The 23,853-nt window shown below is 44.4% G+C and overlaps 1 protein-coding gene across 6 annotated transcripts in view; it reads right to left on the bottom strand.

Annotated features, from left to right (window-relative positions):
* Positions 1-23,853, bottom strand: part of WWOX (WW domain containing oxidoreductase) — a 982,828-nt gene that overhangs the window by 642,343 nt on the left and 316,632 nt on the right. Inside the window, exon 8 of one of the 6 annotated variants that reach the window (XM_022583121.3) lies at positions 1-23,853. This exon is cut by the window's left edge and continues 38,184 nt beyond it; it is cut by the window's right edge and continues 27,979 nt beyond it. The exons of the other annotated variants lie outside the window; for them this stretch is intronic. The gene's annotated coding sequence lies outside the window, so the exon portion shown is untranslated. 6 annotated transcript variants of the gene reach the window in all.

Here is a 23,853-nt window from a genome sequence, read left to right as displayed (position 1 = left end):
AAAGTGAAAAGCAGATTCAGGCACCCTGTCAAGTGTTCAGAAGACTTCATGGTGTTCCATCTAAAACCTTCCTGTCTTTGACGGAGCTGGCGCCTGAACCAACATGGATGGGTTCATCACAATCCTACAACATAAGGATCACAGATAATCCTCTAAAAATAACCATAAAAAATCATACATCTTGAAAAAAGAACTAACGACTTAAATCTGAAAAAGATCCAAACTTATACTGTTTTGTTTTGTTTTAACATTTTTCAGAACTCAGTTTTCTTACTTATAAGAATGGACACGTAATACTGTGTGATCAGTATGTCGTAGGGAAATGAAATGAATTAATAATTAGAATAATAACCAGAAACATGTACTCAATAAATACAACGTGGTATTGAAATAAACTACATATGTCTTTTAAAAAAATTAAAAAATAAAATTTTCCTGTCTTAGGGAATTTCTGATAATTAGAAATAAGTTTATTGACTGTGATTCTTTGATGACATAGTCATTTGAAATAGTAAGAGTAATTTATGGTTATTGAAAAATAAAGAGAAAGAAAATCAAGTACAGGTTGGTCTAAGCTAAAACATGATTCTTTTCCCATAGCTTCCTACCCAAACCTACCCCCCCGCCGGGGGGGGAATGCCTGATAAACTGTCTGCCACACATCTTCCTAGATCTTTTCCTATGTCTACACAGATGCATATTTTAAAAATGATTCTTAATTAAAAACAAGACAAATCAATGAAACATCTCTACTTTGCAGTATGTCATGTCTGAGAGCCCTGACCCCCAGGCTCAGCCACGGAATAAGAGGCCTCCATCCATACGATGGTGGCAAATGGGGTGGGGTAAAGCAGCTAGGGAGGAAATAACAAGCCTCTCAGAGGACAGGCCTAAAGCCCTCAGAACCAGCTGTCACCCTGCAATGGACATCAGCCTCTTACTCCACTGACAGGCCTTCCTCCGGCTACAGGATCTGGACTGTAATTACAGGAAAGGCCATACCGTAAAGATGGGGGGAGGAGCTAATTGACCAAAAGTTCAGTGTGCTGACTCAGGGACCGATGGCCAAGCCTTAAATTTCTTTTCCTCCAAAAGCCACTGATGTGCAGTCCATTAAGTGGCAACCATGCAGACGCAGGAGATGGGGTGCTTCCCACAAAAACACATGCGTGAGTCTCCACCAGAGACGCCTGGCCTTTGCATCAGAAAGGTCTTTGGAGTGCTGCCGGACAAGAGGATTTTACAAGAGGCATGAAACTGATTTTTGCTGGTTTTATGTTCTTTTGTGTGTTTGTTGCTTTGTGTTTGTTTCATGTTTGTTTATCGACCTGCCCAAGATGAAAAAGCAAAGACACCGCCTTGAGATCCAGGCCTCCTCTAAGGCTCTGGTTCCCAACTCCGTTACCTTCCAATCATCATAAAAGACTGGAATCCTTGCCCTGCTTAGGAAAGAAGTGTTAGCATTAATCGATCCGAATGGAGAGAAATTTTCAGATGATCCCATATCATGCAGTGGGTAAGAACACACACTTCAAAGGTTCAGACAACTATTTCAGCTCTATGCACCTGGCCTGGTTACTTATCTTCTATGTGTCTCGGTTTTCTCACATCTGAAATGAGGATAAGGGGCTTCCCTGGTGGCACAGTGGTTAAGAATTCACCTGCCAATGCAGGGGACACGGGTTCAATCCCTGGTCCGGGAAGATCCCCCACGCCACGGAGCAACTAGGCCCGTGAGCCACAACTACTAAGCCCACACTCTAGAGCCTGCAAGTCACAGCTACTGAGTCTGCGTGCCTAGAGACCATGCTCTGCAGCAAGAGAAGCCACCACAGTGAGAAGCCCGTGCACCGCAACAAAGAGTAGCCCCTGCTCGTCGCAACTAGAGAAAGCCCGCGTGCAGCAACAAAGACCCAACTCGGCCAAAAATAAATGAATTTTAAAAAAATTTTAAATGAGGATAAGATTGTCTTGAGGTGTTTGTTTATGTAAAGTACGCAGAAAGAGTGCCATGGTTATATATACATGTAAGTGCACGCCAAGTGCTATTCTATATAGGTATTAGCTATATTTATTATGTTGTTTTCAGTGTTATGTCATCAATCAGAACTTGTAAAGAATGACTCTCTTTAAACACCCTGAAGATATTACAAATAACCCACCTGACACTCTAGGGGCCTAGAATGACCAAATGCAATTGTTCCACTCTGCTGTAAGAGGGACTAACAGAAACACATTAATTACTCACACAAGTGGACACAGCTTGATGCAACAGCTATGTTCCTGAAACTGTGTGTGCACAAGTCAAATCATATATCCAATCAACTTTGGTCAAACTGCCACTGCAATGGATCTTCCTCTCTGTTCCAGGAAATGCTTCTAGACCACAACAATGCTAACCACCTGTCTTAATACCCAAATTCTTAACGGAGGACATTTTCTTATGCAGCTCCAGCTTACCGTTGGAGAATGAGGGTGAGGCCCGAGCAGACAATGGAACTCGGAAACATAGATCATTCCTTTAGGTAACTGGCTTGAAGTTTTCCCAGCCATCTGCCAGGAGGAGGGCCCAGCTGTGACAGCAAAACATTACTAAGACTCCCAAAGGTGTGACTGCTACGCAAGAGGCCAGTCTGACTCTGCAGGAAGGACTATGATGCTTCCATCAAAATATCACTTTGTGAGGATGGTAGATAAAGAGTATCTCCCACACTGACCCCAGATGATTAGTCAGAGACACTTAGAGTCATGGGCCAAGCATGATTCTGATTGATTAGTGATGTCTGTCACGGTTAAAGGACTTGGGAGTAGATGCACGCATGCCGGTACTCACCATTCCCATACTTATGGTGCACAAGTAAACAGTATAACAGGGATAAAGCTCCTGGTAATTTGTCAAAAGGCTACAGATGAAGGGAAAACACACATCTGGATATGGTGTTGCACATTCTCTCGGAGCCACTTATTCCCTGAATTATAACTCTAGGTTGCTGCAAATTATTCGGGGCACAGAAGCACCCCAATAAAACTTCCCTTAGCCCAAAATACATATAGAAAATTTCCGCACAAACCCAGTCTCCCTTGGGAGGGAAGGGAAACATGGACTCTGTAAATACCTCCCAGTGGCAGGCCCTGGGCTCTCTTCCCAAGGTCAGAGATCATGTCTTGGTCACTGCCAAGGTTCCAGACAGACGTAGCAAAGTGTCTGATGTGATACACAATCCATCCAATATGGGTTGGATGTTGAACATGTTTGATTCCAACACAGCGTGTGGTGGGCTTTACACATGATGATAAAAGTGCGGCTATGAAGTCAGAGGAATGGGCTTAACTGCTAAAGGGTCACTGAGGTGGACCCTCCAGTGGACCGTGTCATGGGTCAACATGCCCACTGTCTAGAGAGAAAACATAAGTAACTCAGTTTGGAGACACACACAGGTGCGCATGCACACGTGTCCTTCGTGATTGTGGGGCTGATAACACAGCCCTCATTCAATCTCTACTGGCCTTTGGCTCAAGCCTCCCCCTCAACTCCCTATCAGCTGTACACACATCACTGTCACCTGATGGGACCATCTGCTGTACTCGCTGTTGAAATGCCACCTATCTTCTGGCTGTTCATCTAATCACGACATGAAAGCAGCCAGCCAGGGACCTTCAGGGGAGAAGGACAAGTTTCAGAAATCTCGAGAACGACCGCCAAGTGCACCCCACACGTCCTACTCTGCATTCTTAGAGGGGTGTCCCCCACTCTGCTTGAGACATTTCAGTAGCTAGGAGAAAGCCAGGTGAAGATATTGATGAGCAGCCCCGTGGGCTACAGAATCTCGATGCAGGTAACTGAGGGAGGAGGCGGATGGAAAGGAGGCACAATGGTGGCAGGTGACACTGGGTCCCCAGAGGCATCTGTTACCCGCCACCCCCCAGCCTCACATGACTGTTACTCAGAACAGCTTCTTAGGCTCGGGTTTTCCAGGGGTTTCAAGTTCAGCTCACATCCTCCAGCTTGCAAACAAAGAAACTTCAGGTGTGCGTCAGCGATTTGCAGTGTGACTGGATTTTGTAATCTCTCCCACACACATGCAATGTACCCTCTCATACTTCATCCAAAAGCAAGACACTGAATGCCGTTAGATGTTAAATACAGGCCAGCAAGAGGGGAGGGGGAGAATTACATGCAACCACTGTTCACCTATTAGGTGCCAGGCCTGGGTTAGAAATGGAATAAAACTTGGTTCTTTTCCCCAAGAAGCATGCCATCCAATGGGAACAATGGCTGTGTAACTGAACAATCATGATACAGAAGCACCCGTGGCATCAAGGGAGGAGGTGACGTTGTCTAGGTGAGTAGAGGTCTGGGAAGGCTTCATGGAAGAGGTGACGCCAAGACCTGGGTTTTGAAGGATGAAGAGCAGTTTGCCGACAGACCGGTAAGCCCAGGACGGGAGGGGGAGCTCGGGGAGATGGCACAGCTGGCACCGAGGGTTCAGCCCGGTGAGCTCAGTTCGGGTTGGCTGAAGCACGAAGTTGCTCCAGGAGGGGAAGTGGGAGGGAAGGAGGCCAGAGCGGTCGACCGGGCCAGGTCAGGGGCCTGTGAGCCAAGCCGAGGAGCTCACCGTGACCCTTCCGCAGGAGCTCATTGCTAGTTATATTTGAATAGCTCCCCTGCTCATGAGTCCTGTTTTGCAGTAGAGCAAATGGCAATGGGTAAGGTTCTCAGAGCCATTTTGCTCGCTAACTGGGCGCTCAGTCTGGAGGAGAGAAGGAGTGGAGCGTTGCATGGCAAGGGAATCCCCACATTGGAAGAGGCACCAAGGGGAAGACAGGAGTGGACTTGGTTTGCTGCAGGATACAGAACGGAGGGCAAGATGGCTGGATGGTCAAGTGGGCGTGCTCTGCAATTGAAAGACGGGCATTTCAGCGATGAGAGGGACCCACGTTCCATTTGGCCTCTGCGCGAGGTCAAAAGTCCCTGGCTTTCCTATCCTCTGTCCTACGACAAACCAGAAGTCAGAAATCAGCCCAACGCTGGAAACAAATGAGCGTTCCTGTTCTTCTTGGGCAGACTGTAAATCCGCTTACAGGGCCTAAGACAAGGAACACAGGAGAATGCCACCAATGGTGAGGGCCAAAAGGAGCCTTGTGCAGTGACAGAAGACAGAGGGGACCACGTAAATACAAGCGCACGCACATCAGTAACTGATTACGTCACGGTAAAAGCAGCTAATCATACCCGAAAGTTAATACAATGCCAAATTATTCCCAGGCCAAACAATTTCGAGCCCTTCCAGGACGCTTCTATTGCTTCATGATGGATGATCAGTCATAACCCTATACTATCACCTATTCACCTTGTGTGTCCTTGATTAGGAAAAGTCGAGCAACCCTAAAAAAAACGCGAACCCACCCCGCAACTACAAAAAAAATTTTTCCCCCGATCTGAACAAATCGTTTAGTGTAAAAATAAACAGAACTAGAAATTGTCTCTAATAAACTAATATTAGTCTCCCCAGAGGGTTAATTATGTCGCTCCGTATTTTAAGAAGAACATAAATTGTCAGTTTCAACAGATGTTCTTTTAAAGGAGTTGGTTCTCTGGGAAATGACGGGTCTTTGTTAGAGCTCACCCCAGTGGAATATAAACACTGAAGTCATCCGACTCTCTGCCGCCCCCCTCCTCCGACAACTGTTACCCACACCAGTGATACACCCTTTGGTTATCAGCAGCTTTACGGACAAGTGTTCCAACCAGAACCGTGGTCTCAGATACCAGACAACCGGGTCTGAGGATTTCCAAACTCCCCTTCGACCACTGCCGAGACCCCAAAATGGCACCTGCCCAACATTACAAGCCATGGCTTGGATGTTCAGCCCAAGGTCATTTTCATCCTATGGAGAGCAAAGACTAGGAGATCACAAAGAACCAGAGTTAGAACGTTCTGGAAATACAAGGCCTGTCCAAATTCAAACGGCGACATTCCAACATGTATAATGCACATTAAACACAAGCACACATACATATGTGAAAACTTCTTCTAAGGAAGGAATGAGAATTTAAGTCGCACTGTGAAAAAGTCATTAGAAAAAAAAAAGAGATCACGAATATTCCTATGGTTTTGTCTCCAAGGGCATTTTGTAGACACTGAAAGGTATGTTATCAGGGACACAGAATGAGAGCTTCAGCCGAGTAAGGAGAGAGCAAGTCCTCCATGTCGTCAGTTAGTTATTCCAAGTCAAACGTGAACCTGGCCTGCGGCTATGGAGAGAATGTGGGATCTTGGTGTCTGACCGACCACTTCACTTGACCTAACATTTCGTTATCACCCTGCTTAGACTCACTTCGAAGACAGGGAAACTGAGGCTGGGGGAGATTAATGACGCCTACATAAAATTTCACAGAATGTGCCTTCACTATTGATCTGCTGGTAAGGAGCATGAAATCTCGGCTCGGCCAGAACGGTAAGCAGATAACGACTGATCTCCTTAGCCGTTTCTAAAAGGGCCCACTCCTGTAGGATCAGGCACTTCGGGGAGACTGGGCACTTTCATGTCCTCCAGGCAGGAGGGGACAAGGCAGCCGAGGGCCATTATTTGAGCGGATGACCTCAATGGCATTAAGATAAGAGGACAGTAAGCGCAGATGGAGCTTACTGGAGGCCTGCTCTGCCACTGAGCTAAGAAAGACGCTCAGTGGTCATTATTTAATCTGAACAGCCCGCAACTCTGCCATGGAGATACCACTACGTCCCTTCAGCAGGCAAGGAAACTAAGGTTCAGAGAGGTGAAGTCAACTGTCCCAGGGTCACACAGTCCCTAGGTGGCCCAGAAAGAACATTCCAGTTCTGCCTGACTCACAGCCCACCTCCTTCCACCTCACTTGCTGTCTCAGCTTATGCCACCTCACTTGCTCTCAGAGAACACCGACATCGCCCACTGCAGCAGCTCTGAAGGCCCTGGGATCAGCTATCTTAGGGCCCAGGGGCAAGGTGAGGCCAGCAGGGGATCAATCTGATCACGCTCGGAGGTCACAAAGCCAGACCCGGCTGAAAAGTCAGAGAGCCCCATGACTGTAGGGGAAAACTCAGAAAAAGCTCCCTCTCAGCCCTCTTGGGCCTGAGAAAAAAAAAAAAAGGGCTCAGGTGTAGCGCTGTGCAGGTTAAACATGATACACATTCCAGGGGGTGCCCTTCACCTAGACTGGATACAAAGGGCCCCTAGAGGTGAGCTGGGCAAAACGTGCTTCATTGATGGGAGGGACCGTGGAACGTCCACAGAGCGATCCTGAAATTCATCCTGCACTATCTGTTCCGACTATGTCACCTTAAAGGCCGTCAGGATAAAGAACTTCCTCTGAATAAAGAACCATCTCTCACATCGCCTCCATCCCCAGCCAAGGGTAGCAGGAACCTTTCAAGTCTTCCACAAGGCATGCTGCCCAGGCCCCAGTGAGATACCCACCTGCCCTACAGGTAAGAAACGAGCCTGTGACCACAGCAAGCAACAGTCAGAGAAAGAAGAAAAGGCCCAGCCCCACCCACTCTAGAGACCCCGTTTCTGATGCATTACTTCCTCAGGAGCCCAGCAGATGTGGGAGAGTGGTCCTTGGGTAAAAATACTGCTCCACTCCGTCCTGGCTAGGTCCCCTGGGCAGAAATTGATCTGGTGACATAAGGATGCCTTATTCCCAATTCCAGCGTTTTGGGGGACTGGATGTCCCTAGAAGCCAGGTAAAGAGAGGGTTAAATACAACAAGAGGACCTCTATTTTTCCTTTCCTGTACTTTTAAGTGGTTAAGAACTGTGGCTCTAGAATGCTGGTTCTCAACCCCGAGGCAATTTTGCCCCTCCAAGGGCATCTAACAGTATTTGGATACTTTTTTTTTCATTATCCCCTCTTGGGTATAGGGGTTGCTACTCCATCCAATGGATCTAGGCCAGGGATGCTGCTAAACATCTTATGTCCAACACACAGGACAGAGCCTCACAACAAAGAATGATCCAGCACCAAATGCCAACAGTTCCTGGGTTAAGAAACCCCGGACTAGAAGGAATGCCTACAATAAGTCCCAAACAGACAACCAGGGGGCCATGACTTTAGAGTGTTCAAAACCCTCGGCGTATGACGGTCCTGATGATATAATGACATGCAAAAGTGTCACTTCAGTGAGTGACTCACTTCAAAAGTGGGGGCAGATCCTAACAGATCCTAACAGATCTCATTAGTCCGTATTAGCAGATGGGATGTGGGGCTGTGGAAACAATTCCCAGAAGCTCAACTCTGCCGATGCATCTTCTTTCTTTTCAGTGGTGGCGGAAATAACCAAATCCTTGCTTTAGTCATTCAGGAAAACCTAGCACCTGTCTATATCAACATGCTAGAGATGAAAAAAAAAAAAAACTGAAAAAAAGATAAATTATTTATCCAGCATAAATATTGAAGAAAATTGCAAAACAGAGTCTGGTGTCACCATGCTGTTGTTACAGAATCATCTCGTTATAGCTTCTGGCAAAACACTGTCATCCTTATCCCAGCCAGGGTACATGTGTCTGCTTGCTGTCGAGGACACTTAGCGGCCTGCCAACAGGCTCATCACACCCCAGTGGGAAATTGCACAGGGATGTCCTGTTAGGAATAAGACTGAATTGGGAATAGACCATGGTCTTCATCTGAACACAGGATGCAATCTGAAACTGGCAGGCAATCAGACACACACAGTGGTGCGGCCGCACCCTGCTGTGACCGACTCAAGGGAGCTAAATTTCCAAGAATCCTATGAGCTGGCTGCTGGACACACCCACTGCTCAACATTAAATTATATCAGCTCGTGATTAAATAAGCTACAGGAAAAAAACACAAAGGTAAGAGAGACTCAAAATCTAATACCTCTGAATAATTTTAGTATGTTTATAATACTAAAATTTTTACTACAATCTTTAGTACGCTAAAAAGTTTAGCATATTATCTATGCTTGAGGTCATTTACATGTCTATTTATAATGTGTCTGCAGAGTGGAAGTATTATATATACAGGTACTATATGATATAAACATATAATATATATGTAGTTTTAATATATATAAAATGGTATGGACTTGTACATCCCATTTTTCACTGAAAGCTTTATACTAAATTTACTCAAATTTTCACACAATTTTTAGTATGCTAATAATTTTAGCATATTATCCGTGTCCTCAAGGTCATTTATGTGTATTTCCACTGCATACAGTGGAGATATTACATACATTCCACTTGAAGAAATACCCAGTATTTATCTAGGATACATTGGATTGGCCCAAAAGTTCGTTCAGTTTTCAGTAACAGTAAAAGACATTTTTCATTTTCACAAAGAACTTTATTGAACAATGTATTCACTAACCAAATGAACTTTTGAGCCAACCCAATAAACAGATAATGATAAATATATTTTCAGTATATATAGAATGGTATGGGACTGCACATCCCATCCCAACTCCATGTTTCCTAACTTCCTGCTGGCCATGGTGTGAGCATGGATACTGCAATAATCAGGAAACACCATGAATCGGAACCTGTTGCCCTCCCCGAGAGCTGGTAGTTAACCATCCAGCAGCATACCACCCTCCGCAACACACACACACACAAACACACACACACACATACAGACACACACACACACACACACACACACACACACACACGAAGGCACCACTGGGACTGCAGTGGCAGGCACAAAGGGATTTTGTTTTCCAACAAAACATCTATTGTTCCAAGTTTAGCAAACTCTTTGCGGCAGCTACGTGGACTCCTAGGTAACCAAGAAGTTTAATAAATCTGTACGGTGAAAATTAAACACTGTAAATAACGTATCCGCTGAGGCTTCCTGGCCGGCCCGTTGGGCCTCTGTGGAAAAATGATCCATGCTGACATTCTGAAGAAGGTTGGCAAAAGAAGCTCGGGGAGGAACAGCGGAGAAAAGTAGGTTTCCGCTCAGTAATGGATGGAGCTGCACGCTGGGGAGAGGGAGCCTCGGAGACGGGGCCCGGCAACCTGCTCTTCTATGTGGAGCCAGCATCCCAGCACCCCAACCAAGCTGCAGCCCCAGATCAGCAGTGCAACTGCTCACCTGTGAGCAGATGTCCTTCCCGCGATGGGCAGCGCGCTTTCAGGGCAGCTGAACAAACACACGCTCCACCCCGCCCCGTCACCCCAGAACACAGGGTAGGTGAATTTAGCAGGTTGTCAAATGGTTGGGGGGGTTTATGTTGTAGAAAAATGACTTTCCACTTTTCCAGGCGGGGGGGGGGGGGGGGGAAGGGGCTTTGGATCCCAGGGAGGATGAAGCGGAAAGAGCCTGAGGGTTCCCCGCCCCCAGGAAGAAACTTGAAAAGGCACTTCCCGAGGAGTCCAAAATCGCCGCATTGGGCAGGACCCACGCAAAGCCGTCATTTGACATCCACCACCAGAAAGACTGTTTTAACTGAAACACAGTTTGACGGTAAGTGCGGAGCTGGGGGACGTTGCGTGTGCGTGGGGACTAGGCGATAAGGAACTCTGTACTTTCTGCTCAGTTTTGCTGTCAGCCTAAAACTGCCCTTAAAAAGAGTTTACTAATGAAAAAAAGTGCACGTAGCCCTCAGAGCCCTGTATGCAACTCAGCTGTTTCCTTTCCGCATGGGAGTCCGCATGGAAGGTCTTTCCGCGGTGGTCCCAGGGTGTTTCGTGGGGCAGGCCGGGTTCCCAGGCAGCCTCACCACGCTGTTGCTTCGCACATCTGTACTGGGTGTGTCGGCCTCACTGGAGGTCAGAGCGGGAGTGTCTTCCCAGGTGTATGAGCTTCACAGTGTGTGTACACCCTGAAAACCCAGTGGAAAGATCCCCAGGCCTCCCATGAGGTAGCTTTTAGAGAAATGGCAGCAAAGGCATCATCCCTCCCGATTCTCCTCCCTCCACACCCATCCATGTTCCAGAACCGTGATGCCGGGACAGCTTCGGCAAACTCCATCACTTCTTTGAGGCTGACAGAATTTGGTCCACTTCCTATATTTCATTCCAGCGGGGGGCGCAGGGGGAAGAACTATCTATTTTACCTAGGAAATGTAAAAGTAACAATCTGCTCAGTGAGCCCAACCTTTAAAGCCCTGCATCCACTCAACTGCTACATGCAAATACTCCTGCTTTCCACCTCAATAATTATTAAGTTCTAATGTAAAGCCCAATTTCTGCTTAAGTATGCGTGATTATTAGACTACAAGTCAATTGTGGATAACACGCAGATATAAATGCAGCTAATAAGTCTTACTGTAATGATTAATCAATTTATGAATACATTATTTAAACTAATAGCTCAGGTAGGGTATCTTAAACAACTTACAGAGCACATCGACCAATTCAAATACCAGCTGCTGGATCAATAGGAAACTGTAAGTAAACTCTGGGGAATAGGTATACTTGCAAAAAAAAAAAAAAATCTGGGAACAAAAGGGACATGGATGAAGGAAATCTACAACAATTTCCATTTTTAAGACAAATGTAGAGACCTGTAATATATGCCAAAGCTTAAAGGGAAATGTTAAAAAAAAAAAAAAGTACACTGCTACAAACTGTGCTCTTTTCCCATCATGCAGTAATAATAAGTAAGGGCAGGTCATACAAACATATGTTTACACACTTTTGCATACTTTTGCAAACAGACTGTATATTAAAGTTAATTTTGATTCCTTAAAAAATGATTCATTGGGTTCATTTCACTGCAAGGTACCACATTATCTATGTATCTATAAATGCCCCTTTAACAGAAAAGAAAAAAGGTGAGATTAGCAATTTTCCTGAAAGGGGGCTCATGTTCCAACTAAGACACCAGGGGACACCTGTCCTGTTAGAGCCACAGAGGTCCCCCCACTGTTAACCACAAGGGGGGGGTGGAGTTGTGAGCCAAGCAAACCCTCAAGTTTCAGCTCTCTCCTTTCCCAGTTTTTTTTAATGAAGGCTAATTAATGTGAGTTTAATAAATAAACCAAAAGGACCCTGATTTCCAAAGGTATGATATTTCATCACAGCTTCAAGTGATGCTGCATTTTAAAATTTTAATTAGTATCTTGCGAGATCGGCCACACATTATTGAGTAAGTAACAGCAGCTAAGTGAAGCAGATGAAATATTGGTAAGTGATGCAGCCCACAGTGTAAGTATGTGAAGGGGGTCAGAGGTTAATCCCTATTGATTTTCTGAGTCTGCGTACAGCACCGCTGGGAGAGGCCAGTTCTGTTGGCAATCAGCTACCACAAATACATTATAAATCTTACTGTCCACCTTCACTGATCAGTGTCACTTACTTCCTTTGCTAAAGACCATTAAGAAACTACTGGAAAAAAAAAAAAATCTACCCAGATGTGGGCAGAAAGGAAAGCATTTTCAAAGTCTCCCGTGTCAGAGCGTGCTTTTGGGGATGGAGGACTTGCCTGGAAGCAGAGGCACACTTCCGGGGGCTGGCCTCACTCACTGAAGGCGACATGCATAAACACAGAGTGTTTTTCAAATGACTTCAAGGCCAAATCAAAAATGGTAGAAGGAGCTTTCATACTGGAGTGCGTGGGAAAAAAAAAAACAACAGTAAAATGAAGGAGTCAAACACAATCACTGACATGGATGAGAGGCCATCTCCAACTCGGTGCTGTGAAATTTCGGCCTTGGTGCAACCGTGAAGAGCAACCTTCAGAGCCCCTCGTGACCAGGGGCTCCTTCCAAGATTATGTACCAAATGTTTTACTCTCTCCTAAAGCTGGCCCCCAGTACGTAGAAGCCTCAGCCCTCTCAAACCTCGGTGCCCACCTCCAGTGCACACCGAGAAACATTTGTGAATGACTGTTTCTTTTTCATGCCTTTCTTTCTTTTAACAGATTGTATGATATGTCTCCTGTATGCCTGGCACTCTCGCTAGGCATGAAGAACACATGAATAAGACAGTGTCCTTCCTAGAAAAATGAAACACACGTCCTTCGACGTACCATCGACTCACATACAACACAGTCCTGGGAAACAGTCATGGTGCTACTAAGTACTCTGTCAATGACTGGCTGTGTGACACTCCACCAATTACTTAACCTCTCTGAGCCTCAGTTTCTTCACCATTATAAAGGTGGTGGATAATAATAGTGAGGGTAATAATAGTGGTTGGGAGATTAGAAGTCACATGAAAAGCACTTAGCACAAGGCCCAGTGAGCATTCAATTAATGTTGCTTAATTTTTTAAAAAAACTGTGGAGCTATTTGACATTGAGAAAAACAAGTGATCCCTTTCAACTTCTGTTTCTCTAGTGGGGATTATGAAATTATGATATAAAAAGATACGGAGCCGTCGGATCTACCATTCCATCCAAACACATGTATCATATCCACAACTTCTCAAAGCAGGCATGACAATAACAAGCAGGTTCTAAGTTGTTATTGTTTAGAAATAGATTAAAGAAAAAAGAAAAAGCCCTCAAAAGGCACATGAAAGCAAAACCTACCAGAAATCCAGATGTTGGGTAGCTCAGCATTAACTAGGGATACACAGAAAGTTAAGGAATCTTTGGGCAAGGAAGAGTCCCCTTCCTGCACAGAAATCATACATTTTATTTTAAAAGGCCAGCCCCAGAAAGATGAATAGAAAAGCTTTACAGAAATGTGTCATTCCGTTACAGTTTTCACAAACACAACTCTCCTATCATCTCAACACACACACACACACACACACACACTTCCCCCGGCCTAAACAAAAGACTTGGCAAGCTTAGAACAAGTTCTAGAGAATATGTCCAGAATGTTGGGGAAACATTCTCAATCTTTGCAATTTTTCAGTGTAGCCATGTGCTGATATCAGGTTATACCTGAAAAAAATTTAAATTAAGGAGTGGAAGGTGAGGACAGCTCTTCCACGGTTAATGATAAACAAAGGCACACCCCACACAGTCCCCATCAAAGTTCAGTCTCTGTGCCATAACTCTTTGTTTCAATCAATGGCGTTTTTTTCCCCCCTTACAAAATACTTTTCATTTCAGGATTTTCAACTCTGCTGAAAGGATGTTCTTCTAGCAGCCAAATGATGATGAACGGGGCAGGATCCCAAATGAACAGTGAAAACCAAGACAGGCAGCAGCCACAGAGTCTCTTTAAAACCTTAGAGGCTCCAGACTATTTTAACTGTGCACCTTTGTTGGTTAGAAAAATGCAGGGCATATACCTGATACATATCTACTTGTTCATTTATAAATTATAAACGTGGATCACTCTATTAGCTACTATCTCAAGGTGTGGCATAGGACTAGAATGATGCAATTTCACCTCGTTTTGCCAACTTAGATTTCTGCTTTTTAAATGACTTCTAAGATCTGCTCAAATTGTCACTGCGTTTACCTTGGAACGGAGGAAGGGCTCATATTAGGAGTAAATGAAGTGCCAATGCTGCCATTTCCTTCCTGCTCACTGGTGTTTGTGTTATAAGTATTATCCTCAAATGCTGGTCTCTTTGGCAGAAATCTTTTTAAGCCTTTTGTTCATTTCGTGAGGGATGCTTCAGTTCAAACCACATAATCTGACATCTCAATCCATTCGACTGGGCACACATGGAAAACTACAGTGCATTTTCCGGGGCTGAAAGGCCACAAGGAGCCGAGGCTGCACAGTGGACCCTCGGGTTGAAGAAATACCCAGTCTCACTCCAGAAAGTCTTGCATATCATACAATGCTCGTGACCCTGTGAGGTCTGGAGAGGGTACCCACATCAGTGCCTCTGTGTAACATTGGGAAAGATCAATGTTTCTTAATTGACAGTGAACACCACGTAGCACTTAAGAGTGCGGACCCAGAAGCCAGATGGTGTGAGCTGGAATCCACCTCCTTGCTCATCTGGACAATTTGGATAACAACAGTACTACCACACAGGGCATTGGAAAGGATGATATGTGTAGGTTCATGTAAAGCACTTAAAAGCGTAGCACCTGCCTCCCAATAAATGTGTTGAGATATTTAACAATGAACAGAAGAGTTTAATGGACAAGAGGAGAAGTTGTGATGTTTTCTTTGGGAACGCCCGCGGGTCATCCTCCACGCTTGGAGACTTCTGCTCTGGAGCAGTGCTGTCCAATGGCACACTCCGCTGTGATGGAAATGCTCTACGTCAACACAACCCAAGAGGGGCGCCACTAACCACAGGTGGCCATCAAGCACTTGACGTGCAGCTAGGGTGACTGAGCAACTGAATTTTTTATTTTAATTCATTTAAATTTAAAGAGCCACACGTGCCCAGTGGCTACCATCCTCAACAATGACATTCCAGAAGCTTAACTAGTTCTCTGCAAGTGAACTGTCCTCTACAAGATGGAGATCGATTCTGTAATCCATCAACTTGCCTCAGAGAAGACAAGGCTGCTTAGATGAGCTCAAGCCACCCTGTTTCTGGGTTCTGAAGCCAAGAGAATCATCCCCTTTAGCCCCTAGGTTCTCTTGTCTCTTAGATGCTCCATTTTATTTGCCATTGGGTGTACTGTCCTCGGGAAGGGGCAGTGATGGGGGGCACCATTGGGTCAGCATTACTAGAGGCCTCTAATTTGTGCTGGCTGGACTTCTCCTAGCTCAGCCTGGCTTTTACCCCTGGTATGGGTCTTGAGTCTTGGCTCAGGGAGCTCTAAATCCTGCCTCTGACCCCTGCCGAAGCTCCCAGGCCAAATACTTACACTGCTTTATTTGTTGCCCTAGCCTCTGTCCTCACCTTGTAAAGGACTGCCCACACTCTACAGATGGACCTCTGTGTCAACTCTCCCTAAGACAATGGCCACACGATTTTTGGGGGGCCGCCAGACCAATGCCAAACTATTCTAGAGACTGGGATGCATCTTATCTCCATTTTCACTACATAAAGTATCTCCTTTTATGTGACAAGGCCACAACGAGACTTCATTCTAAAAACATATTCTTCACAGTATTCAGAAACATGGTATTTACCACCAGGAGTACTAGTTTTATAAAGTCCAGATAAACTACAGTCATAAGTAAAATAAGCCTTTTTCAACATTATAACGAACATTAGAACCCACGGTTGAGTTAACCCAAGAATGAGTTAGGTCTCTAACCCAAGGTTGAGTTAGGTCTCTGTTTCCACTTGTTAAAGTCATCTGCAAATGTCTTTGACTTCCCCGCTAGACAGTGAGCTTCTTGAGGGCACTGGCTGATGCAAATTCAGATGCACATCCCTAAGGTCTGCAGTACTGCCTGACATACAGTAGGTACATAGTACACACTGGATGGATGGGTGCGTGGGTTGATGGATGGATGGATGGAGTTCTACAGTACTGGACTGTTTGCTAATCCAAACTGAGAGAAAGGAAACAATTCCAAAATCTGCCCCTCTTATCAAGGTATTTTTTCCTTTCTTTTCCAAACACTCTTACCATATGGGAAACAAACAGAGCATTGCTAAACCCTACTTATGTTTTAGGGAGGCTGGATATCCAAGATTGTGACCCCTACAGCCAAGGAACGACGCTCCATCGATCCTAACAGACAAGTTCGTGACGTCTATAGAACGATAAAATGAAAGGAAGAAAGAGGCCGCGATGGCAACATCAAAACCAAACGAAATACTGGAAATAAGTTAATGAAATTACATTACAGATTCAGCTTACTCAGAAAGGGCTTGTCCAAGGGAAGGAGAGAGGAAAAAAAGAATGGCTCACCACCAGAACCAGCTGTCTAGTTCGAACTGCTAGATTGCTGAGCACACACCGTATGCATATTCATAGGTACCACAGGAAATTAAGCGCCACTGGAACCGGCGTTAAAACTCTCTCCCGCCAGCCAGTGCAGTGAACTGGCCACTCAACAGCCCCCTTGTGGCCTGGAAGAATTAATGCAGCTTCCCCAGGTGTGAAGGTTCTTCCTGGGGCGAGGTGGGATATGGGGGGCATGGATGGAGCCCTGTGGGCGGGGGAGAGTGGGGGGCTGGGGGGACACTGCTGAACCACATGTAAAGGTGTTAGATGTGGCCCTGTTTCGTGGATGGAGGGCAACGCAACATTATCGACACTTCTTTTTCTTTCCAGGATCCAGAAAGGAACCTGGGCGTGCACGCCTAATCAAACTAGCACATGCTTACAGAAGAAACAGATCAAATGAGCTCAGTATTTCCATTTAAAAATATCATTTAAGGGAATTTTAAGCTGTCTGAAAAGATGGATACACTGTGTTTGTTTTCTACATTAATGAGCTATAAAAAGAATGGAATGGGCCATAAATACAGTATTTTGTAACAGCCTTTACTAAAAACGTTACTACTTGTGTTTATCATTTATATGCTTGTATACAACCTCAAAATTGATTACGTTTTAAACCGTACATAACTTGCTGTGTTTTTCATTTTGTGCTGTACTGCGAACATTTTTATAACTCAGTTAATATATTCCATATTTTGTGTTCTTATTGATTATGAATATTTCTTCAGGGGATTTTATTGCTTTTAAAATAACAAATGTTGGGTATTAAAAAACAGAAAAACCTATTGCAGCTTTTATATTTTTCTTCCCCCTGGTAATTCTAATACGTACATTTGAGCATGAACATATAACCAGAATATCTTTCTGTATCTTTACAGGTATTTGTATCTTTACAGGTGTCTGTATCTTTTATACTTCCTCACATTAAAATTAAAAATCGACTAATATAGGGCATAGTAAAAGAATCAGATTTTTCAAAGGAAACCCACCATTTAATGTGTTTGACTTGAATTCATAATCTGTTCCTTCAACAATCAAAAAATTAAAGTGCCAAAAGATTATCCGCACGTAACATGATGGTTTTACATCAAGTATATATTATCTTTCCTAATTGCCATTTCAGTTTATAGGCTACAGTATGATTTATATATATGATATGATTTCACTATTAATTATCAAATTGAAAAAAATAAAATCTCACATTATAAATTCTCTCCTGGAAATTAGTTTTATTATTTTTTCCATAATCCTATCACACAAGCTGTAAGTGCACTGCGGCATGAACACTTTAATTTTTCCAGTTAGTTTTAAGCAAGCCCAGAGGTGAGGTTTAATAAGGATCAATGGCACTTTATCTGGGACAGGGCCTCTTCACAGCATGCAAATTACACAGTAACACTTAAAAAAAGAAATAGATTTAATTAAAAAAAAAAGTAGAACCACAGGCTCTGGAAATTCAATTAAAGGATTTATGCAAAGGTTTGCTAGGTTTTTATATGCAGTTACTGCTTACATAATGAGCTTTTCATATTAAAAATCAATAGGTAATCTAGACTAGAAGATCATCCCCTTAAATACATTTTTGAAATCAATTTGAAAAATAGTCCATCAACTGCTGTGACTACTCTTGCTGCTTCGATTACACTAAAAGCAATATTTAGATTGTAAGACGTGCTATGGAATACCTATGCTTGGATATTGCTTTCAAGGGCTCTCATACTTTTGAGTGCCTAAGATGATCCCTAGTAATTCCAGATTGTGTTAAATGTATAAATTATTTAATTACGAACAAAAAGCCCACAGACACAACCCCATTGTATTTACAAGGGTTAAATGAAAGGAGGAGAAAGACAAAAGGAGGAGCTGAAGGAGGAAGGGAGGAAAGGAGAAGGAGAAAGAAAAAGAAAGAGAAGGAAGGAAAGAAGGAAAGGAGGGAGAGAGAGAGAGACGAGAACAAAAAAAAAAGAAAAAGAACAGAACAACCTTTTCTAAATTAGTCTTTGCTATCTCAATGGCCTATTGTGTGTTGGCTACTTAGCACTGGGGAGATATGCATTTCACTTTAAAACTCATTTACGTCTTCAATCAAGAAAGCAATTAGCTAGCTCTAACTTAAGCCGACTTGCCATCCTCTGTGATAATGGGGGACAGGTCTTGAAACTGAAAGCCGATGCTCCAACTCTATCCAATGAGTGCACCATCGGTCTCACGGCCAAGATCGGCCGGGATGTGGTAACAACTAGAACACTGAACAGGCTTCCATGGACAAACTGGAAAATGACCCTCATGTAAGGGGAAGCACTGGGAAGGGTGTAGGAAAGGGGAAGAACCCACGTAGGTCCAAATCTGAACTCTTCCTATTTGTACGATAAATTAATAAGAGAACCGTTCTTTCGTTTTAAAAGTTCTTGTTTCTAAAAGGTATGGTCAGCACTCGGCATCCATCAAGATGAAAACTGGGCCTCAAGTTATCTTCAATTCAAGTCAGCCTCGTAAAAGCAGGCCTAAACTTTATAAAGGACTCACTTATAACAAAGCAGCACCTTCCTCTTCTTCTGCACAACTTGGGGAAGAAATAAGCAAAAATACTGACAAACCCAAATTTATCCATCTACCCAAAGGTCCTATTCCCTGCAAAGGTAATACTTTCAGAAGATGCTGAGCCAGCCAGCCTGGGTAACCGAGGAGAGCCCAAGGCAGCATGAGGAGGTCCCTGCTCTCAATATACAGAGTGGAGAAGAGGAGGACAAGAGGAAGAAAAAGATGAAGAGGCACCTTCTACTGTCTGAGATACTGGAGGCGTTCACACTGTGTTTCCTAAAGCAGGATCCTGGACGTAATCCTATCCTATCATGGGCTGGCCTTTCTTTGGGATGTGCCTACCGGTGAGCTGAAGGAGGTTTTCAGGGCCGAGGCACCAGCACTCGCTCTATTAGCCATGCACGTGTGTACTTGGCGAGCACTGCAGAGCACCTAGGACGTGGTTGGCACGGCCAGGTGCGGCGGTGATGACAAAGATGAATCCAGGAGAGCCAGCGTGCTCAGATAGGTTAAATGTGACTGTAGGCACATGTATTCTGTCTCTAAAATCTTATATGTATAAGAAAGAAATAACAAGCAACAGGCTGATGAACAAGGAGGCGCGGTACCTGGAAACGGTGATGCTCAATGGAAGAAGCCAGTCATAAAGGACCACGTGCTGTTCGATCCCATTTATATGCAAGGTCCAGGAGAGGCCAATCGGTGGAAACAGAAAGTAGATCCATGGTTGCCAGCGGCTGGCGGGGTGATGGGGGTGTTGGGAGGTGATGGCTGGGGGCTGTAGGCTTTCTTTCAGTGTAATAATATGCCCTAAAATTGACTGTGATGGTGGGTGTACAACCACGTGAATGGTCATTAGGTTGTGCACTTTAAATGAGTGAATTGCATGGTGTGTGAATTTTATCTCAATGAAGTTGTTATGAGAAAAATGAGGCGTGGCTATGGACTGTAGTCTGAATAGCAGTAGCGTTAAGAAAAAGCAAAACGAAATCTGCAAAGGAAGGAATGAGGTTGGGGGAAAAAAAAAAAAAGACTTCGTTTTCCACCTGTGCCAATCTGGCAAATAAAACATTTCAGCTTTCTCCTTCTCCACAACGTACTTTCTGTGACAATCAGTTTACAGACGTGCAAACATAAACAACTGGCTTCCTATAGCAAGGTACTGAAATCAAAACAAGTAGAACTTTCTGTCACTTGGAAGGAGTGCTTCCCGCGTAAAATGTCCCTGGTTACTATGATCAAAATGTCAAATACGAAGCCGTTTTGTAACAATGTGAGAGGTGGTAGTAATGGAAGTTTGAACAATGTTAACACTTAAAATTTCAGCAAAACCATTTCAATCCATAAATGTATAAAAGTCATTTTACAGTGTGCTTAACAGTCAAGACCAAGAGCTGTTATAAAAGAAGACATCCTCAGTGTCACTTTCTTTTCTTTTATGCTTATTATCACATGTAAATCTCTCTGTAAAAGTGGTCTTGATAGGTAACTTTATTACACATTTCAAGACTATTCATTCTGAACAGAACTCCTCCTCCAAGAAACTAACAGCTAAAGAGAGCCCACTTTCCCCTCATCATCCCTAAATTATACCCTAACCACAGAGCGGCAGAATGGCAGCGTGCATGTGACAAGGACGTGGTCTGCTGCGCCACGCGATGGCTCAATAAACGTAGAGGCGACTGCTTTGGTTGGCTGCAACGGTCCTTAGCTAACACCTTACTGTTTCGCTTGCAAAGACCTGGGAGTAAAGAGTAGGGTAGACAGGGCAAGTCAGAGTCAGGACTTAGTGAAGAGAAAGAATTCCAGAAAGTAGGCATGAGATCTGTATCCACATAGAGGGCAAGAGCACAGTCTGATCTTTTCTCATTTCTCTGGGAGAAGAGGGGCAACCATCTCCCGTCCATCACCTCTGCTCACAGGTAAGGACATCTCCTGAAATGGGGTTAGCCAACTTGTCTGTAAAGGGGCAGTTAGTAAATATTTTCAGCTTCACAAGCTGTATCCCATCTGTTGCAATTACTCAACTCTGCCAGGGTCATGCTATAGCAGAGCCACAGACAACACACACATGGATGAGTAAGGCCATCTTTCAATAAAACTTTATTTAAGGACAACTGAACTTAAATTTCATATAGTTTTCATATGTCGTGAAACTTTTTCTTTTGATATCTTTCCAGACGTTTAAAAATGTAAAACCGGGATGCACAAAAACAGGTAGCGGTTCAGATTTAGTCCAAAGACCATGGTTTGCTGTCTCCTGTGCTAAACCACAGACCAGCCAGCAAGGAGGTAGACCAGTAATCCTATCTTGACTTGGCACTCATTCGGTAGATACCCTATCTGGTAACAAAATGGTGTAATATTCTTCAAGGAAACAATTACAAAGGCCTCAAAGTTTTCTAGTATTTAAAAATGAACAGAGGCTTCGAGAACTAATAGCTTTGGAATACTCAGCTGTGGAGACACGATGGCCTTGGCTCATGAGAAATGAGGTTGACTACGTGAGGTTGACTAAGTCGTGCTTAGGAATTCCACCATTAAAGGCCCAGGTTATGAAACGCAACATGCAGCCGGTTCTTTGCATTCACGCTTCTACCTGGTTGGGGTTTAATCTGAAATATAAACAGGGACTGATGTTTATAGTGTTACTTTTCCCTCATTTGACTTTGATTTTTCACCAGCCTTTTGACCACGGCAAACACAGGTGTCTAAGAAAAATATATGCGCAAACTGGCATCATAGTAACTAACTGGAACAATCGAAGGAATGACTTGACTGAATAAAATGAAAACTCTATAAACTGTGTTATATTTCTAAAGAAGCCTATCTGTAGTATTCCAAGTACATGTAGAGTCAGAAACTTAGTAACTATTATCTGGAATAGGTTTTTTTTTTTTTTTTTTTTTTTTTGCGGTACGCGGGCCTCTCACTGTTGTGGCCTCTCCCGTGCGGAGCACAGGCTCCGGACGCGCAGGCTCAGCGGCCGTGGCTCACGGGCCCAGCCGCTCCGCGGCACGTGGGATCCTCGTGGATCGGGGCACGAACCCGCGTCCTCTGCATCGGCAGGCGGACTCTCAACCACTGCGCCACCAGGGAAGCCCTATCTGGAACAGTTTTGGTGAATAGGGAAAAAATATGAAAACTGATACATTAAAAAGCTTTTAAAGTTCATTTAATAAGTCACACACCTACCTCATGATGATATTTACGCTATTCCTTCACAGGGAAAAATCCTTAGTATTAACGTTATTATTATTTTGATTCAGAGTGATAGAAACTGTAGCCTAGTACAGGTCAAATGATGCTGAGGTACTAGTGTTTATATATTTTTATCTTCTAACCAATGTGGCCCAAAGAAAAAATTTTTTGAAAACATGAGGCAATAACCATAATGTACACGGGTCTGAGGACAAAGTCAAAGTGGCAACAGTATAGGAAAGGTCAGAGGTTCAGATACCACTTCATAGGTTTCACGCATGATGCCAAGTTCGGAGGTCATCATATCCCACCCACATCACCGCAACAAAAATGTGCTGCTGGGACTTCCCTGGTGATGCAGTAGTTAAGAATCCGCCTGCCAGTGCAGGGGACGTGGGTTCGAGCCCTGGTCCGGGAAGATCCCACATGCCACAGAGCAACTAAGCCGGTGCACCACAACTACTGAGTCTGCACTCTAGAGCCTATGAGCCACAACTACTGAGCCTGCGCTCTAGAGCCCGCGAGCCACAACTACTGAGCCCACGTGCCACAACTATTGAGCCTGCGCTCTAGAGCCCGCAAGTCACAACTACTGAGCCCACGTACCACAACTACTGAGCCTATGCTCTAGAGCCCACAAGCCACAACTACTGAGCCCACATGCCACAACTACTGAAGCCCGCACACGGCAACAAAGAGCAGCCCCGGCTCGCCGCAACTAGAGAAAGCCCGCACGCAGCAACAAAGACCCAAAGCAGCCAAAAAGAAAAAATTAAAATTAATTAATTAATTAAAATGTGCCGCTGAGAAATACCGGAATGGTGAAGAAAGGCTTCCTATGGTAAAACTGGTAACTTTCTAGAAACACTGCATTGGAGTGGTTCTCATACGAAGCAAAACATAATTATTATTTTCAAAGAGACAAATGGGGTAAATGATGACCGTCGTATTCTCGCCCCAGAGGATTATCCAGAATCCCTCTAAAAACTGTATTCCATATTTGCATCCATATGTTTATTGGAAAAGGAAAAGGAAAAGGAAAAGCAGATCTAGGATGAAGAAACATGCCTGACTGTCGTGCAGCTGCTAACTCTAGTCAGTGGTCCCATGACGGGAGGGCCATTCTCTCTGCCATTCGTTTGACTCCCCCGCCCCACTCTGCTGTTTCATGATGGCAAGAAGGTGGCTGTAGCTGTTGGCATCACATCTGCATTCGGAACAGGAGGAGGAGGGAGGGAAAACAGCAGCAACACCTTGCCTTTTCCTCTGAAAGCAAAACGTCCCCAAGAATGTCTACTGCAGATTTCTGCTTTGACTTGCTGGCCAGAACTGTCACGTGGCCACCCTCAGCTCCTATAGCGAAGCCGTGAAGGTGACAGAACCACC

The sequence above is a fragment of the Delphinapterus leucas genome, chromosome 20 (genome assembly GCF_059928025.1).
Source record: "Delphinapterus leucas isolate spDelLeu-1000000601 "Yukka" chromosome 20, BTC_Dleu_Yukka2, whole genome shotgun sequence".
Taxonomy (NCBI): domain Eukaryota; kingdom Metazoa; phylum Chordata; class Mammalia; order Artiodactyla; family Monodontidae; genus Delphinapterus; species Delphinapterus leucas.
The sequence above is the reverse complement of the archived record's forward strand: the minus strand, read 5'-3'. Positions and strand labels throughout refer to the sequence as shown.